This window comes from Petaurus breviceps, unplaced genomic scaffold (genome assembly GCF_028583685.1).
Source record: "Petaurus breviceps papuanus isolate PSGF00001 unplaced genomic scaffold, PetGlider_PUasm1.0 229, whole genome shotgun sequence".
In the NCBI taxonomy this organism is placed as follows: Eukaryota; Metazoa; Chordata; class Mammalia; order Diprotodontia; family Petauridae; genus Petaurus; species Petaurus breviceps.
In genome coordinates, this window is record NW_027185903.1 from 25,180,475 (window position 1) to 25,201,114 (window position 20,640).

The window sequence follows — 20,640 nt, forward strand, 5'->3', positions numbered from 1 at the left end:
GACCTTGAATCTTGATAGGATCCTTATGCCTAACCTACTCCTCTGGAAGTCACCTAAAAATAGGAAATTCCTCTCCTCTCTACTATTTAAGCCCATATCTTTTGGTTTACTGAAACAATCAGGTAGCCTGGAAGCCCAAATAAATTGTGAAAGGTTTTCAAATAGCAAGCTGCAAGATTTTGGCTTTAGTTTCAACTTCTCTTTCTCTCCAAATGCTTTATTAACTTCTGATTTACATCATGTGTTTCCGCCAGATTTTGAGTTACAAATTTTCTCCCCGTTTTCCCCCTACCCACCACCCCAGAATAGCAGTCCCACAAGATATCCCCTCCTCCAATCAGCTCTCTCCCATATTTTCTCCCATATCCCTTTCGAGTTTTCCAGTGGATCTCTATGCCCCAGTGCCTGTATATCTTATTTCCCAGTTACATGTAAAATAGTGTTAATAATTTATATGTATTTGAATATTTGATTTTAAAACTTTCAATTCCAGATTCATTCCCTTCCTCCTTTGTCACCCACCCTTACTGGGAAGATAAGCAATTCAGTATAGGTTGTACATGTGTGGCTAATGCAAAACAATAACATAGTAGATATATTGTAAAAGACTGACTATATTTCCCTCCCTCCTATCCCACCTCCCACTTGTTCTAATCTCTACTTTGATCTGGTCCCTTTTCAAAAGTGGGTGCTCCCAACTTCCCTCTCCCCCAGCCTGTCCTCCCTTCCATCATCCCTACTCTCATCCCCTTCCCACCTACTCTCCTGGAGAGTGAGATACCCTATTTAGTGTGTATTTCATTCCCTCCTCAAGCCAAATTCAATGGGGAAAAGGTTGACCCATTCCATTTTGCCTTTCTATTCTTCCCCTCCATTGTAACCATTTTCCCTTGCCTCTTCTGTATGAGATAGTTTACCCCATCTTCTCTCATTATATTCCTTTCCCACCTCTTAATTTCACCTTTTAAGTATCAACCCTTCCTCTGCCCTCTATCTATGTATACCTGTAAAAATATACACACATTCACATAAGTATTAATATTCCCATATACCCTCATATATAAGACATATATTTCTATTCCTTTCAACTACTGAGAAAAGTTTCATAAATTACAATTATTGTTTTTCCATGTAGGAATGTTAATAGTTCAACTTTGATAAGTTCCTTATGATTTCTTTGCCCTGTTTACCTTCTCATGCTTCTCTTGGTTCTTGTATCTGAATGTCAAATTTTCTATTCAACTCTGGTTTTTTTTTTTCAGCAAGAATGCTTGAAAGTCCTCTATTCCACTGAATGACAATATTTTCCCCTGAAACATGATACTCAGTTTTGCTGGGTAGGTGACTCTTGGTTTTAAACCCAGCTCCTTTGACCTCCGGAATATCATATTCCAAGCCATTCAATCCCTCAGTGTAGAAGCTGCCAGATCCTGGGTTATCCTGATTGTCTTTCAACAATATTCAAATTGTTTCTTCCTGGCTGCTTGTAATATTCTCTCCTTAATCTGGGAATTCCAGAACCTGGCTATAATATTCCTAGGAGTTTTCTTTTGGGGATCTTTTTCAGGAGGTGATTGGTGGATTCTTTCCTGGAGGATGATTTCTAGGTTCTTACTTTGATCATGGCTTTCAGGTAGTCCAATAATTTTAAAATGATCTCTCCTGGATCTATTTTCCAGGTCAGTGGTTTTTCCCATGAGATATTTCACATTGCCTTCTATTCTTTCATTTGTTTGGATCTGTTTAATAGCATCTTGATTTCTCATAAAGTTACTAGCTTCCATTTGCTCCAATCTAATTCTGAAGCAATGATTCTCCTCATTGAGCTTTTGAGATTCTTTTTCCATTGGGCAAATTCGGCTTTTTAAGGCATTCTTCTCCTCATTGCCTTTTTGAGCCTCTTTTGCCATTGAGTTAGTCTATTTTTTAAGGTATAATTTTCCTCAGTCAGGCTGTTGACTCATTTCGTAATTTTCTTGCATCGTTCTCATTTCTCTTCCCAATATTTCCTCCACTTCTCTTATCTGCTTCTTAAGGTCCTCTATAGCCTGTAACAAGCTCATATTTTCCTTTGAAGCTTTTGGTGCAGGAGTTCTGACTTCACTGTCTACCTCCTGTTCCATGCTTTGCTCCTTTTTGTCCCCCAAATAGGAGTCTAATGTTGGAAACTTCTGTCTGCTTTGTTTCCTTTGTCTGGTCATGTTGCGCTTCAGTCACTTGACACCTGGGCTTTTTGCCACAGTAGGACTCTGCCACCAGACAGGGGAGCTTTTGTCCCAAATGCTGGGGTTTTCTCAGCTGCCAGAGGTTAGATGGGTGCCCTCTCTGAGGCCTCCACACAGTCTGGCAAGCTGGACACACACCCCAGGACCTCCACCTTAGACTGCAATCCAGATCGAAGCAGGTTAAAGAAAGAGCAATCACCTCTCAGACTGGTGCTTGGTCCCCCTACACTGTGTAGGCCAGGAGCTGAAGCTGCCACGTCGCACTGGCTGGCTGTGCTGATGTCTCAGCGGCTTCTTGCCCTGGGGGAAAAAGCCATGCACTCCTACTTACTGGGTCCCAAAATCTAGACTGCACTGACCTCTCACTTTGTCCTTCGCATCTATGTGTTGATAATTCTGGAAACAGCCACAGCTTCTAGTGATCTGGAGTCCCTCCTGCTGGTGGCCGGTCAGGCCCACCCTGGGGCTAAAGCCTTGGCATGGGGCTGGGCTCGGCTCCAAGAGCGCTGTGCTGGCTGATTCCTGCCAGCCTTCCAGGCTGTCCTCAGCGGGAGGTTAGCTTCTCTGTGTCATTTTGTGGGTTCTGCAGCTCCAAAGTTTGTTTAGAGTCCTCTTTTTACATGTATTGGGGAAGGTCAACTTCTCTTTCCCTCAATACCTCCTCGCATCCATGGAAAAGGACGAGACAAAGAAAAAAGGATTAACCGAATTTTAGAAATCATGAAGATTTCCACAGCAAACGTGCCAAAGGAACAAGGGAGGCAGGAAGTGCTGAAGTTCGTTCTGTTTGACCTCACCCCAGCCATGTTTCATGACATGCTTGTCTTACCTAATTAGTTCCAAAATTCACACTCATCTCTCGAGCTTCTGCTTTAGGGTTGCAGCTCCCCAGCTCTTTGTATAGCAACCCCACCTTTCCCTCTTTTCCCAGGAATAATCTTAGTTTTAGCCTTTCTAGTCCTCTAAGAAATGGCATACAAGACATGCTCCTGCTCTGGTGTTCAAAAGGAACCCAAAATAGAATTCAGATGGGGAGATCTCTTTTCTCCTCTAAGCTCACTAAAATTAAAGCAAGGAGTCTTGTCAAGGGCCAAGTCTCAACCTTGGATCACTCCTACCATCCATTGTCTTTACTTCTGCCCACATGTTGCTGAAAAAAACTGGAAAAAATATCACAAAGCCTTGCTGACACAACAAATTTATCCTACATCTCAAGTGGACCCTCACTGGGGCAAGGCAATCCTTTCATACTTACCTAATAGACTCACAATACCACTCACCACAGTAGTTTTTACAAACCTTTCCCTCCCCCCACCCCAAACCTCATATTTCATTGAGAAAATTGAGACCATTTTTCTGAGAGCTGCCTCTTGTCTCCTCCTCCACATTTCACATCCCTCAGGAACCTTCTGCCACTCTCTCTCTCTCCTTTTGCATCTATCACCTCCACTCTCTCACTTATCTTCAATCTCTCCCTGTCTACTGGCTGCTTCCCTTCTGCCAACAAACATGCCCATGTCTCGCCCATCCTCAAAAATACCTCACATAATACAACCATTCTCTCTAGCTATCATCCTTGGTCTCTCATCCCTTTTGTGTCTCAGCTCCTTAAGAAGGCTCCTTACAATTGGCACCATGATTTCCTTTGCTCTCAGCTCTTGTCTTAACCTTCTACTATCTGCCTTTCAACTTCATTATTCAACCAAATCTGCTCTCTTTAGAGGGACCTCTTAATTGTCTCATTTACCGGGCTTTTCTTAATTCTCATCCACTTTGGTTTCTCCACGGCTATTTATACTGTTGATTATCCTTTTTTCCTTGATATCGAGCTCCCCCTAGATCTTTATGATACTTCTATATCCTGGTTCTCTTCTGATGTGTCTGACTGCTACCTGTCAGTCTCTTTTCATGGATCTTCATTGCAGGTCATGCCCACTAATGGTTGATGTTCCCAGGGATGGTCCTTTCATCTCCCTCTATACTACTTTGCTTGATGATCCCATGATTCAGTTGCCTGTATATGATAATTCTCAGATCAAGGTAAATGATGCACAAAAGGTAACAAAGCTGTGGTTACAGAGTTAGACCCCAAATCCAATACTCTTTCCATTTAGATGGTAGTTTTAAAGTCAATTAGCTATGTGGCATAGTGCATACAGTCATGAAGACCTGAGTTCAAATCTTGCCTCAGACTAGCTATGTGATCCTGGACAAGTTGCTTAACCTCTTCATTTCTCACCCACCTTTGGATCCTCCATCATGCCACTCAATCCTAATCATCCTTCAAGATCATATCAATCCCATTTGTATTCATTCCTCATCAGTACCCTCTGCTCTGGACCCCTCTGAATACAGAGTGGAGAGCTTCTCCCAGAACCTCCATTTAAAGAGGACAGTCATATCTTCATCTCCCACCAGCTGCCCTCCTTTGAACTTCTCCATCATGTTCCCAGGAAACTCATCATCCTGCAAGATCATATCAGCCTTGGTACTCACACTTCATCAGTATTATCTGGCCCTGGGACCCTCCTGATTACAGAACAGAGGAGAGAGCTTTTCCCTAAATTTCTGTGTAAAGGAGGCCTCCAGGCCTTTCCTCATGACCTCTTCATTTCCCATCCAAATGGACTCCTTTGGACTTCTGTCTCATGTCCCCAAGCCAGTTACCTCCCTTTCCTTGCCCTCTTTTCAGCTTCCTTTTGTATGTTGTTTTCTCTCATTCAAATGTAAGCTCCTTAAAAGGACTGCCCTTCTTTTTCATATTTGTGTTTGTAGCACTTGATACAGTGCCTGGGACATAGTAGATGATTAATAAAAACTGTTTCTTGACTGAATAACTTTGCCTCAGTTTCCTTATCTATAAAATGGGAATGATAATAGCTCCTACGTCCTAGGATTGAGTATCAAATGAAATAACACGATGTAAAACACTATATATACATATATATGCATATATATAAATGCCAACTATTAGTAATTATTATTCTTAAAGTAGGAATCATCCACTTAGCTGGAATTTTGCTTGTTGTTTGTCAGGATTTTCAGTGACATGGACCAAAGCAAAGAACTATCTATATCTATATCATCTATATCTATTTCTATATCTATCTATATGTGTGTGTGTGTGTGTATATATATGTGTGTATATATATATATATAAAATTTTATTTTTCTTCACTCAAGGCTAGCTTTAACTCATAGCCACACCAACATTTCAGTTTCAAAGGGGCAGGTCATTCAAACAGTGTTAGCCAGGTAGCTTTTAAAGGGAGCTTGGGGGGAAAAAATGAATGCTTCAACTTAAGCAATAACATAGAATAGCACAACCTCTTGAGTGGCCAGGACAATGTGTCTCCTAAATGCTCTCCCCAAACCCCAGAGTTGTTATTGGCAGCTGAGCAGGACAGGGAATTCTATTGACTGATCTAGAGGTAATCACAAACTCATTATAGGCTCTATTTAGGGAAGGAAGGCAGCTGAGTTTGTTCCTCTTTTTGACTAGAAAGCACATGTTTTGGGCTGTCCCTGGCAGCGAAATCAATACTGTGAAATGGGCCTCCTGCTTTCATCCTGTGTGTTATTTGCTCATAGGTAGAGATTTCTAGCCAATTGAAGGATGCTGAGCCATGTGAGCCCAGACAGGACATAGCCATATTTCCTGGATACAACCCCTGCTTAAAGGCCATTGCTCACAAGGCATCAATTTGGGTGAACAGAAATCACAGGCTAAAGAACTGACTTTTAAAAAACCCTTCAAAATATAACTACTACTGGCCTGGGATATCACTTTGAATGTAGGGAACAAACTGGAGAATTTAGAACTTATTAGGGTTATTGAGAAAATCAATAGAGTAATCATACCTTAAAGAACTAGGTAGAGTCATTTATATCCTTATAGATATATAAGACCAGACCTGGAATTTCATTGATATAGAGAATTTTTTTCCCTACAATTTCTAGTCAGAAAATTGCATGCGGTATGGAAAATAATGGGCTTTGCCTGGGCACTGACAGCCAGTATGTATCAGAGAAAGGACTTGAACCCAAGGGCTGCTGGATCCCTCAGACACAGCCTGACTTTATTATCTTGGGCAAGCCATTTAACCTCTGTTTGTCTCAGTTTCTTCAATTATAAAATGGGTATAATAATAGACCTCCATCACAACAACCCTATGTGATGATCAGATGCAATAATATGTATTTTGAAATAAGATTTATAAAGCTCCTAGCACAGTGTGCATAGTAGGTGCTATATAAATGCTATTATTATAATATAAACATTTCTACATACATACATGTATAAATCTGAATTAATAAATTAAATAACCGAGACAGTCCAGAAGAAACACACATAGAACCAGCCCCATCAGAACAAACTGTCTAGATTTTTAGCTATTTACTTATGGTCATAATCAGAGAATCTCAGGGTTGGAAGGAAACTCTAAGGCATCTAGTTCAATCTGTACCTGTATAGGCAACCCCTGTACAGTATTTCCAGTAAGCAGCTATCCAGCCTTTCCTTAAAGAGTTCCGGTTAGAGTCTGAGGCACCCCTTTCCAATTTTGGACAGCTCTAATTATTAGGAAGTTTTTCAAGATATCAAACTCAAATGTACCTCTGTAATTTCTATCCATGACTCCTTATTCTGCCCTCTGGGACTAAGAGGAAGGAGTCTAACCCATCTTTTACAAACAGCCTTTTAAATACTTAGATACTGCTTTAAATTGAAGACCTTCTTCTGGGCCCAGAAAGGCTGTACCTACTCCCTGTTCTGTACCCTGGCATGTGATTTGGACCAGGTTCAGCCCTGGGGAATCTAATCAGAGGGAAGCTAGATTCCTTGTTCTCATACTCTTCAACTTGTTAAACCCCTGCCCTGGGGGAAACCTTACTTATAACTTAGGTTGTGGTTTTATGTCTAGGGCTTCCTTGAAAGGGAAGTAGAAAAGTACAATATAAAATATGAATCAGGTATGGGGCAGGGAACTTATTTGCTAAACACAAAACACCTACTGCATGCATAAAAGAAACAAATCGAAATAGTTCCCAGTGACTTATAACTCCTGGGAGACTGATCCTGAAACTTCATCAGAACATAAAGTAGTTTGCAGGACTGCTAAATGAATAGGCAACATGCATTTCAGCTTAACTCTGCGCTGTTCAAGTAACTCCTGGTTCATGGCTGCTGGTAACTAAGCCAGACTAGTTGTTTTGTCAGAGGATGAGATGGCTGGAGTAGTTGCTAGAGACTTCTTCCTTTTCACCACTCAGTTCCAACTCAGGATCCAGGACCTCCAGATATTCCATAATCACAAAATCTCTTTGAGGCCTAGATAGAGATATCTCCAGACATGTAGTAATTTACAAATAGAGTAAGTGAAAAGGCAACCAGGGCTCCAGCAGCAAGCTTGCTTACTTGATTCTCTCTGTACCATCTGCCACACAGGCAAGATTTCTATGCTGTGGTGGAGATGCAAGAAGCTACGGGGAGAATCAAGAGAAGAGAGTTTTTTAAAGAGATTATTTCCTGATCCTTTCTTGGGACACTTCTAATAATGTAACTCAAGATTGTATTTATTTTGAGCAATAGATTATCACTATTTCTACTTATTGTATGATCTACTAAAATTTCCAGGCCTTCTTTTTCATATGAACTGTTCTCTATCCATACCTTTCCCATAGATGGCATCCATTTAAAAAAAACAAAACATTTCTCTATCCCCTCAAAAGTATTTAAGTGGCTTTCCACCAGCTCCATCATATTCCAGTGAGTTTCCAAAATGATTAACACAAAAGGAAAAAGGAGAGGGACATGATACATGTTTTCTAGGCCCTTTTGAAAACATGGTGTTGTCCCTTTGGCTACATACAAGAAAGGTGATATTGTAGATATCAAGGGTGTGGGCACAGTTCAGCAAGGAATGCCCCACAAATGGTACCATGGCAAGATTGGACAGGTCTATAATGTTACTCAGCATGCTGTAGGCATTTTTGTAAACAAACAGGTTAAGGGCAAGATTCTGGCCAAAAGAATTAATGTGCATATTGAGCATATTAAGCATTCCAATAGCAGAGATAACTTCCTGAAGCGGGTAAAGGAAAATGATCAGAAGAAGAAGGAAGACAAAGAAAAAGGCACTTGGGTTCAACTGAAATGCCAGCCTGCTCCACCCAGAGAAGCACGCTTTGTGAGAACCAATGGCAAGGATCCTGAGCTGTTGGAACCAATCCCCCATGAATTCATGGCATAAGTGACTAAAAAAAAGAACAATAAAAAAATCTTGGATTATGAAAAAAAAAGTATTTAGGTTTCAGTTCTAGCCCCAAGGGAACATCAACAGTCTGGTCAAAGAACCCATTACAAGAATTCTAGCTCAGTTTAATTCAAAATACACATTTAGCTCTTATTAGAAGTGCTCCACCATTCATCTCTTTGCACATAGCACTAACTACAGAGACACACTTGAAGGACTCCCAGAAGATGAAGCTTCAGCAGATTATGACTCTTTGCCTCCAGTAGACCAGCCTCTGAAAACCAAGGATCCATAAGTTCTTGGTCCGATGGGAGTGAATAGTCAAGAGGGGACATTGTGGATCCATCAAATAGATGAGAAATGGAGCATCTCTTCTATAGTTTCTATGGCAACCTATTTTCATCATCAGCAACTATGGATAATACTGCATTTGGACTCTAATGTTTCTGTTTCCCAATATTTTATATCAGAAAGTAGAAATCACACTTAAAAATGAAGCTGAAAAGAGTAGCTAGACTAGCCTAAATGTACAAAGAAGGGGAGAAAAAGCCTGTTTTAGGGGTTACAGAACTTTTAGCGCATTGATTGATTGATTTTCAAAATGCTGAATGATTAGGGAAAAATTAAAGATGTAGTTTTTAAACAAAAATATGACTGAGAAGGCATCTGTGACTATTGGCCCACATGTCTACTTTCTCATCTCTATAAAAGCTTTGTAAGAATGATCTACATCCTTTTCTAAGACATTCTTGATTAAAATATGAAAAAAAGAATTGGTAGGCTTTAACCTCTAATTCTCTTCAGTAGAATACATCTTTATATCACACAACTGACAGAAAAGGTTAATTCATACACATTTCTGCTATGTTTATTACTTGTTGACTACCAAAAATTTGACTTAGTAAAGCAGAATTCTCCTTTAAAGGCTCTCTCTCTATATATATATATGTGTGTGTATACACATATAGTATGTATGTGTATACATATACATATAGTGTATATGTATGTATATATATGCATGTGTACACATACACACATACATTGTGCATCCATATACACATACACACATATACATATTACAAGAGTCTTTCATAGATTCAATCAGTGATAATTTTGTTCAACAATCCTCTGATTATCAGTATCAAGTGAAGTAAAAAAAGATTTCTCTCTAAAGATAGTCACCATCACTATGGAAGACGTCTTGTGCTGAGTCCAAATGGAAGAGATTCTCTCTATATTCTTCAGATGTTACTGTCTGTCTATGACATTATCCTGATTGCTTTCTGCCCTGGAATGCTACAGGGCCTCCAGAATGAAACCCATAATTACTAAAAAAAAAAGACTAACCTTGCAATTCACACTGGAAAAACCAAGTGATATAGAATGCAGATTGCCCAGAATATGACAATGCATTTGGAGGGACAGCTCTTTGAGTTCATGAAACATCGTGAAGAGGAAATAAGTTGTAGTGGAAAAAGGATTGGAGTTGACGTCTGAGGACCTGAGGTTTAATCTGCTACTCACTATCTATGTGTCCTTGGGCAAGATACTTAAACTCTCTGGGCCTCAATTTCCTTATTAGTAAAATGAGGAGATTGTTTCCTCCCAACTTTCAATGTATGATCCTATGGTCTTGGATAGGTACTGTGGATGCATCATGAACTGAAATGAAAATTGGATAGAAAGACACGAGCAGTTTGGGTTGCATTTGGGAATGGGCTCATGTGAATCGAGAAACACCATGATGTCCAAAGAATCAATAATTCAAGTGCCCTTAAGGGGCTATGGAAAGGCGTACAGTGGGTATAAGTACATATAGGCAACAGCAAATTATCTGTGATCATGCTTTATTCACCCAAAGTGGACTAATTTTAGAATCTTTGGGAAAAAGGAAACTTCTAGAGAGAATCTCCTTTCCATTTGAATCCTGCATGACATCCTCCATGGCAATGGTGAACATCTTTGGGAAGCACATCTTTCTTGCCTAATGTGATCATTAAACAAAGTTATCACTATGATTGGTTCTATTGAAGATTCCAGTAAAATCTTAACATGCATATGGGAGATGCCTTGTCTGAGGAGGGTCCTTAAGGTTGTACTCTGCTTTACTAAGTTCCCAATGATTTTGTAGGTGTTTTATAAGGCTGGCGTTGATGCATACCCTTGGTCAATGGTAACCCAATGCACCTCAATGGAGGCAAGAGGAGAGTGTAGTCAAGGCTTTATAATTACTAGCACTCATATAGCACTTTAAGGTTTGCAAAATGCTTTCATTTTATCCTTACAACAACCCTAGGAGATAGGTGCTATTATTGCCCCCATTCTACAGCTAAGGAAACCGAGGCAGGCAGAAGTGTAGTGCCTTGCCCAAGGTCAAACAGCTGGTAAATGTCTAAGGCTGGATTTGAACTCAGGTCTTACTGACTTCCCTGGTTGTCCCTCTTTTTTGGAACGCTCTCCCTCTACCCCTATGCTTCCTGCTTTCCTTGGTTTCTTACTTCAAGACCCAGCTCAAATCATGCCTTCTGCAGAAAGCCTTTACTGGTCCCTCCCTCTGCTAATACTTTCCCTTTGAGATTAACTTCCATTTACCTTGCATATAAATTGTATGTACACATTTATTTTCATATTGCCTCCCCCATTAGAAAGTGAACAGAGACCCTGTTGTAGCCTTTTTTCATATTCCTAGCACAGTGTCTGCTACATTGTAGCAGTTCTTAGTACATGTAAGTTCTTAGTAAATGCTTGGTGACTGACTAACATAATAAAATCATACTGAATTGTTGCTTTGAACAGAGCATCAAGGAGAGACTGCTTGTCTCAATGCAAAGTCTCTGCCTGAGATATCATGCTTTGCTCTCTCCTCACTCAGCGCATTGGTGCCTCTGTATCCTGCACAATGGACCTGCACATTTATCTGAGGACAGCTATAGACTAGAAGAGCCGCAGGGTTCTTGCAGAAGGAAATAGGGATCACTCTTCTGTTACTACTGATCAAGACACTTCTGACATACTCTATCAACATCAGCTGGTGAGAGGAGTTCATCTCTCCAGTTCCTACTTATTGAGTCCTTGATTGAGAGCATTCAATTGGAAACTGTTTACAAACCCACTAGGATGCGACCCAGCTCTCCAGAAGGCTGGCACTGATGATGTCCCTCTGTGCCAGCTCTTGCCCAAGCATGCTTGGGCATCCCAGGCCCTTGCTGATGTCTGTCTTTGTACATTCAAGGTTGTAAACAACTCCCAATGCATAGATTGCATTAGGTTGACTGAATACCCCAAATAATCAAATGCTCCCCATTGACTCCCTATATATATATACATACATACATATATATATATACATATATATATTTATACATATATGTGTGTGTATTTGAAAACAGCAACTTCACTCAGACAAAAAGATGCTATTTAGGTAACCCAGAAGTTGCTGCTACATTGCCAAATTTCTGTGATTTATGTCAATAAGTAGGCTGACAGTTGTTATCAGTAAATGTTCCTATATAAAGAGAAAACCAGAAATGAAGAAGTGTAGGAAATGAGGCAGAGAAAGGCTGTTAGAAGGGGACTCTAAGGACCCCTGGGTCTTGGAGGCGGAACTCCACTCTCTCTCCCTGAAATGATAGTTGTGAGGTCAGAAATCAGACATCCTTTCCTAGCAGTGAAATCTTGATACTGAAGATGGATGCTGAGCACCAGGCTTTTTGGGGGGAACACAGGGTCATGGATTAGCTCTGCTGTAGGTGATGTGAAGGTCAACTTTGAGGCCGTGTGCTACAGAGTGGAGAATGCCTGAGACTCAGATAATTTCCAGTTTTCATTCAATTCACCAATTACTACTTCCATCAGAGTCCCCCTCCTCATACCTTATGGCCCAGGGGTGACACTGGGTCCTGGAAGGCTACGCTGTACCACCCATCTGCCCCTGATGTGGGGTATAGCCAGTGAAAATGCCCAGAATTGGGAGGAGTATTTTGTTTGAAGAACAATCAGGAAGCCAATATTACCAGATGACAGAGAATATGAAGGGAAGTAGGATATAGTAAACTGGAAAGGTAAGAGGGCATCATGTTATAAGGAACTTTGAATGCCTAATAGGGGATTTTATATTTAGTGCAGGAGGGAATGGAGAGCTACTTGAGTTTATTGAGCAGGGGGATGAAATGGTCAAACCTGAACTTTAGGAAAATCACTGATGACAGAGTAGAGAATGCTCTGGAATGGTGAGACTTGTAGACAAACCTAAGGAATGATACAGTTCTGCCAAACATACCTTTTTCTTTCTTATTTACTCCTTTCCTCCACTAAAATCCTATAGCATGGCATAAGGGAAAAACATATTCTGGAGTCAAAAGACCAAGGTTCAAATCCTGCCTCTGATGCTTACTCCCTATCTGACCTTGGACAATTCGCTTAATCTTCTTGGGCTTCATTTTCCTCATATGTAAAATGAGGGAGCTGAACTATTTTCTAGAACCATTTCTAGATCTGTGATCTGGTGATGGTATAAATCTAATCATAAGGTAAAGATGAACCTAAGCTTTTAAAATAAAAACTATGCCAACCTCTGTCTGGTCCTACTAAGCTAGAAAGCTTCCCGCTACAGATCTGCAGATGAACTATGTGCTTATCATCCAAAGACCAGCCAAACTAAATATGGAGAAGTTTATCATCAGAAAGTTGACTGTCAGGTGATGGAATATGACAAGGGTGGGGAACTTTTTCATGTTAGAAGGTCGCATTAATATTTAGCTGTAATGAAATAAGGCCACATTCAAGAAACTTCAATTAGATATACTTAAAAATGTATATTATTTTGTAAAAATCTAACTACTATATACTTAATAATTTCAAAAAAGGAAACCTATTTGTTATTTTTTTAACAGGGGGGAAGGCAGGGCAATTGAGGGTAAGTGACTTGCTCAAAGTCACACAGCTAGTTAAGTGTCAAGTGGCTGAGGCTAGATTTGAACAGGTTCTCCTGCCTCCAGGGTCAGTGCTCTATTCACTGCACTACCTAGCCACCCCTATTTGTTAATTTTAAAGTTAACTAACCTACTAATGACTGCTGTGTCTGCTTTTTGTTGGAAACTATTGGAATATTTGGTTGCAACACGGAGGCCCACAATTTCAGCTGATCCTCTGGAATGGGTATCAGGCAGTTGTGACCTTAAGGGCACCTTGATTTGGGTCAGGTAGGAGAATGTGCCTACGCAGCAATAAGTGGTTGAAAAGCAAGAATGCATTTGGGGGGGGCATTTTGCCAAAGGTGTGGGTATTCTACTGCATTTTTTCATATTTCAGCTGGATCTTTTTTTTAGCATCAAACAATGACTTTAAAATGTCATCTACTCAATTCCATCTGTAGTTCTTTAGGTGCCTTGGTGATATCAACTAGGTGAGGCTGAAATGCAAATTTGAGTGTGATATCATAATTCTCAAAGTCAGTGAACCTTTCATTGTATTCTCCAATTAATAGGTCTATGAGATCCTCCAAATAATTCACATATATCATCCTACTCTTCAATGACCTTTGCTAACTGGGGGAAAATGTTCATCCAAAATTTCCTTTTGAAGAAGTGTTTTGAAAAAAGATAGCTTTTTTCAAAATGCTGGATTTTTTTTTGCCATATATCATATATAATCTTAATTTTACTTTGCAAAGAAATATTCAAGTTGTTTTGATTTGACATGATATCACACAGAAATGCAGCATTCCTATAGAAATTTTCTTTCAATGATTCACATCGTTGATTCTGTTCCTCATAAAATATAACTACCTGTTCTCGCAGAGATAAAATTTTGGCTAACACTTGTCTCTGTAATAGCTAACACACTTTAGAATGATACAGCAAATCCATCCTGAATACCTCATTGCTCAACTTTAGCATGTTACAACTGACTATGCCATGTTGTATTTGCAAGAATATACTTAACAATACTTACAACTTGTTGTTAAGCATTACTTAAAATAGTGGCTTTAACACAGAGATTTTGCTGATGCAAAATACAATGAAAAGAAATGAGAGCATCTGGATCTGCTCATACTTTTTTCATCTGTGCAATAAACCTTTCATGTTCTCCTGCCATGGAAGGTGCACCATCTATGTATACATTCACTAAATTTACCAGGTTCAGTCCAACTTCATGACATTTATCTTGAAAGCTGTTGAATATATCTATTGCCTGTTGTCTGTTTGCAAGAGTGCTCGAAGTGAATAACCCTATAGCCAAGAAAATCTTCTGTCATGGCCTGAATGAAGGATCTGCACTGAGTCAGTAGTATCAGTTAATTCATCCAAAGTAATTGAAAAATATGGTTTCCTTTTGAAGTGTTGAATGAAATTATTCTGTTTAGTTGAAGGCTAATTCATGCTGCTGATCATTTATGGTTCTTCTTGAAAGAGGCAGTTGTTTGAATTTTGAATCATTATGGCATTAATTAATTAATTAATTAAGCATTCTACAACTTTGACAATGCATTCTTTTACAATTTCTACATCACTGAACAACTTCCCTTTTTCCTCCAAGTATATAAACTTCTTTATAAGTTGCTTCAGTGGCATTATTTCCAGGTCTCATTGCTACTTAAAGAATTGTTTTTGCTTTCGCTTTTCATCTTTTAATTTCTCTAATATAACCTTTTGTACCTTTCCTTCCAATATTTGTGGTCCTTGTGAATGTTATAATGCTGATGAGCATTGAATTTCTTTAATGTTGATATTGCAGTATCATAAAACAAGCAATTCATCTTATGTTTAACAGAAACAAGATATTGCAATTCCCAAACCTCATCAAAAAATCTGTTTTTGTCTTCAGTGTTGTCTTGGTCTTCTTTGACATGATGAGCTGTTAAGCAGACAGAATTAAAAAAATATTGTTGAGCTGTACAACTATTCACAAATTCCGCTTCAAACAGAAACACAGTGCACTGTTGTCATAAGTTGATAACAGACTGGCATACTCAGTCCCCATAAACTCTTGCCAACCAGCCTCATGCAATATTGGCACCAGTCAGGCAGGGGAAGTTAGAACTAAATAATGATCATAGCAGTCATCAATTTAACCCTTATGGTTTACTAATGTTATAATTATGCTAGTCAATCTGGGAGGATTATTTTGTTTAAACTTATTTTTATTCTTTGGTATTTTAAATATTTTCGTTTAAAAAAATAAAATAAAAACATAAAAGACAAGCAAAAATGTGTTAATAAAAATAAAAGGATTTGTTCTGTAAAATTTGAATTTAGTCAAAAGACTGCACTTGAGGACCTAGAAAGCCACATGTGGGTTTAAGACTGTAGGTTCCCCACCTCTGGACTATAATATGGACAATTGACAAAGAGTTTCACTTATATGTAAAAGAATTGTAATTTGCATCAGTTCAGAGAAGGCCTACACAAAGGAAGCTATAGATCTCATGAAGAATTGACATAGTGATCTTTTTGTCTTTCCAGAGCAGAAGTTGCTTCAATTCAGTATTTCCATTCCTTCTGATGTCTTGACATTTACACAGTTTTGCTATTCATTTTTCCTTGACTTCATCACCATTCTTTTTGTTTATCTTTAGTCTCTTCCCCCTGTAAGCCTTTATTTCTGTGAATTTAGATCTTGAATGTTCTTCGATTTTTTCCTTCACTATTGTCCTTGTCACTTGACCCACTGTTTCTCTTTGACTACTTGTATTAATGGCTGTTTGGTTTTAACCCTGATTTTTCATTCTATCCCTCATTCTATCTTTTTTTGGTTTATCCAATTTCCTTCTTACAGAATTTCATTTCCACTGCTGTTATTTAACTGCTCTATTTTTCTACCTTTGGCCAATTTTCATTCCAGCTGAAGACAATAGACTGTAACAGAGTTGTATGTTTTCATATAGTTTCATCTCTTTTTCCCTTATTTCCTCTATAATTTTGTTCATTTGACTCATGATTTAGAAAGGTCCCTTAACAGTAGAAACTATAATCCTATGGCCCAGAGTCTTATGTCTGGGCTTATACTGATTAGAGGTTTAGTCTTGAGGGGTAGTATAATATTAATGGGATATAAGATCTTCCCTGCCCATTAAGGGAAGCTTGCTTAGGGGAGGCTTGCTTGGAGGAAAGCTTTCACACCTTTTGCTAATTTCTAATTAGGCACTGAGTCAGAGGGTTGTGATGCCTGTTGGCTCTGAAAAGTATATATATATATATATATACATACATATATATATATATGTATACATGTGTGTGTATGTACTCTGAGTTGGTATTTTGCTTTGGGGGTTCCCTTATGAGAAAGATCTTGTGATTACCTGGTCAAAATTCTGAGTGGCCATTTGCTCAGAGCTCCCTGACTGCTCAGATGTAAAGGCTCTTTTGATGAGGGATGTATGTAAAGGGAATAGTTGATTCAGGCAGTCAGAGTCCTATCTGTTGGTCTTTATTTCTCTGCTTGTATTTTTCTCTGTATTTTCTGTGTTTGTTCTTTCTCTGAAGTTCAGGGTTCTGACTTTCCCCCTAAACTAGTGAATGTAATTTAAAAAGATTGTTGACCTCTTAAACAGTTATCTTTCCTAGTAAAGCAGATCTAAGAACCTGTGCTAGCAGCCATCCTGGGTATGCCAGTGTGGTTGCTGCTACAGGTAGCCTGCAAAAACAATGATATCTCTTCATAGTGCATTTTTCTTCTATATAGAATTTTCTCTTGCAAATAGTAAAAGGTCCCCCAACTCCTATAAGAGCCCGCAACATGATAATGCATATTAGGTATAAGACAACCTTCATATCAATCCACAAAAAGTGCAGAAAACACAAGGGACTTACCTAAACAATCAATACACTTCTCTCTCTTCAGCAAGTTCTATCTTCCCCTGGGGCTCTATATAGGCTTCCAGACTCAGAGTGCCACTGTATGAATTGGACTCCCCTAAGAAAGGAAATGAGCTTGAGATTGTTAGTGAGGTAATCCCTCATCATTTTGGTGAGTTCCATTTTTAGTCCATAGATCCATATAGGCAGGCAACCAATAATACCTTAAGAACTTAGGCTCTACCTGAAAGGAAAAGTTGCTAAAGAAGCAATTCCTTTCCCACCAGACCTATACCATCTGAATAACTCATGGTAATAATGGAGGGAAAGATCAGTTCTTTTGCTCCCCTATATAATGGCCTTTGTTCCCTGCTACTTCTCCCACTTTGGGGGTCACATGTATAATCTTCTTCTCCCCTATATGCTGCTACTGTTCAGTTCTCCTTTATCTCTCTAAAAAACTGGATTTGGGGAAATTTTTTCTCTAAGCTGTTGGTACTACCAGGGATTTCCTTTCTTTTTTTGGACGTCTGAGTCCTGGAATCCTTGACTTTGGGCTAGAGGAACTCTTCTCTCAGATCGTGAGGGTATGAGCAGATGGAATTTCCATGTACTCATGCCTAAGACAACCACTAATGGCTCCTGGGTGAAGGGAAGGAAGATTCCCTTTCTTCTCCCAGCCAGTGCCCCAGTTCTATTGTTCTTTAGGGGAAAAGGAAGGGAATAAATATTTACATAGTGTTACTCTGTGCCAGGAACTATGCTAAGCACTTTACAAACATCTTGTTTGATTCGAGCTAAGTGCTATTATTACCTTCATTTTACACTTGAGAAAACTGAGGGAGGAGAGGTTGTGATCTGCTTAGGGCCATATAGCTTGTAAATTTCTGGTTAGAACTCATCTTCCTGACTCCAGGTCCAGCACTCTATCCCCTATGTCACCTGTCTGTTTGGTCTCTCTAGTCTGTTTTCTAAAGAGGAAAAGAGTTGAAAAGAAAAAAAGGGTCTGTTTCTGCAACCAGGTCTCTTTTTTATAGGCCCCCCCCCCCAGAGAGAATTTAGTAGTAACCCTTAGTAGTAAGAACCAAATCAAGATGTTACTGAACCTTGCACCAATAGATATACTCCAGTCACTGTCTGTGAGCATGTTCACTCATACAATATTCCAAAGAAAGACTCACCATCATGCAAATTCCTCAAATGAATCAAGGAACTCCACTAATCAACCCCAACATAGAAAGACTCAATTCTGAGCTCAGAAAGGAAGAAATTGACATGAAAGAAAGGGGGATAGGGCTAGCTACCAACCATCCCCTTGCCCAGGTGTCTTGGCACAACTGAGATATTTATAAACCTGGAGCAAGAATCCCGTATTTCAAAAAGGAGAATGCATCGTTCTCAGTTACCATCTAAGCAAGAAGGTGGAAAATAAAGTCACCTGGGTTCAAGTAGGCTTTACAGGAAATTACTTTAGATGAATAATAGAGCTAAGATAGGACCAACTGGGAAATTTACCTCTCCTGTTATCATCATCAGGATTGCTAAATGACATTTGGATTTTAAGAACATCTGGATTCAGTCAACCCAGAACATTTCAGAAGCAGTCGTGCCATCACATTTTATTATAGACCCTTCCCCTGTGCTCACATGCCTCTTTTGTATCTCAGCCACCAACATGCTGCTTGCTTGACTATAATCCTTGGAGGAACTAGGCTACTCTTTCTTTCGCAGTGATTCTTGCATTTTTGTTTTGACTTTTCAGCCAATGCTTTCCTGTGCTAATGTTAATTTTCTCACAGACAGTCATTTAAATATTTATTCCAAGCTAGGTTTAAACCTTTGTTAAAGTCAAAAGTATACTGAAAACTGTACTAGATTTGAAGTAAAAAAACATGGGTTAAGATTTTACATCTCTTATGTCTTACTTGTGTGGACTTAAGTGAGTCCTTTGGACCTCAGTAAAAACAAAAGATTTGGACTAGAGGATCTCTAACATCCATTCACGTTCTGAACAGAATGATCCCGTAAGTGAACATAGATTTCTGGTTCAGAACTCTATGATTTAGGGAGCCATCAAGGGTTAGATGGAATTGTTGTTCTTCCCAGAGTTAACTTTTTTTTAAACTGTGAGATTCCAGATTGTGGGAAATGATGCTTCTGCGCATACGGACTCTACTATCTATCTCTTCTATCCGGCCTGCAGTTATCATTGTATCATAGACTTACAGATGAGAATTTCAACTGAGATAGCCAGGGCTCAATAGAAACCACACATCCTTACAAGCAGATCCCAGAAAGGTTTGGAAAGGGTTTAGAAATTTTTGTAAGGCTACCAGTTTCTCCACTACTTCAAACAAAGCACCTTTCATGCTTTATGCCATATCTTTTTTTTTTCTGGTTCTGCATCATCAATCTGAAAACACTTATTGATTATTTACTGTGTCCCTGGTGCTGGTGGGTAGAGGGTTACTTCTCTTAAAGATCAGGGACTGTGTTTTATCTCAACGTTGTATGTTCCCCAATAATGAAGACATTGTTGAGTGAAATTGAATTGAATTTTTCTGTTGAACTCAAACAAAGATGGCCTCTAAAGTAGTGGACCATACCTGGTTATTTTATGGAACCAGTCCACTTATTTGTCCTGTTTCCTTTCAAATGCTAGTTAGCCCGAACCACAGCCATCATTTTATATTGTACCTCATACACAAAAGGTTGTCGGCAGACATTGGCTTATTTGACATTTGACAAATTGCTGACTCTGGGCATCCTGCCTAGGGAAGAAAGAGGAGAGCAGACAGAATACATTTGTGCAAAGAGTGAGAACCAGGACTCCACGAAAGGAGACACGGAGAGGCGAGTGGCAAGTTGACTAATGTTCTCCCAGAGGCATGAGGGGGTGGTGTCTATTTAGATATGATACAGGGAATATTTACTACTTCACTCAATTTGTTAATTTTCCTTTTCCATCCTTGCTACTTTACCTATGTGACTTTGGACAAATTACATAACTTTTATAAGCCATATTCCTCATCAATAAAATGAGAAGATTGGATTAGATGGCTTCTAAATTCTTTGAACTCTAATTCTGTTTTAGTTAAATGTATTTTTGTGCTTTTATTCATATGCTGTTTGGTATGATCATACATAGACATGTATCAGTGGGGGCTCAAACCATGACTTTTGTATGGATGATGACATAAAACAGCATTATGAATATGGATATAGCTAATAGGAGTGCTGCTGGTAGACTATTGGAAATGTTTTCTGCTGTGTATTTAGGACCACTCATAATCATTCTTTGTGTATGAGGGATGTAGTCTAGTTTATTAGGAGTTAAGGTTTCCTAAAGGATTCTGTACCCAAGAA

The 20,640-nt window shown here is 39.2% G+C and overlaps 1 pseudogene; it reads left to right on the forward strand.

Moving 5' to 3' along the window:
- Positions 1-7,358: 7,358 nt before the first annotated feature.
- LOC138167575 (large ribosomal subunit protein eL21-like) lies at positions 7,359-8,476 on the forward strand (annotated as a pseudogene).
- Positions 8,477-20,640: the final 12,164 nt, after the last annotated feature.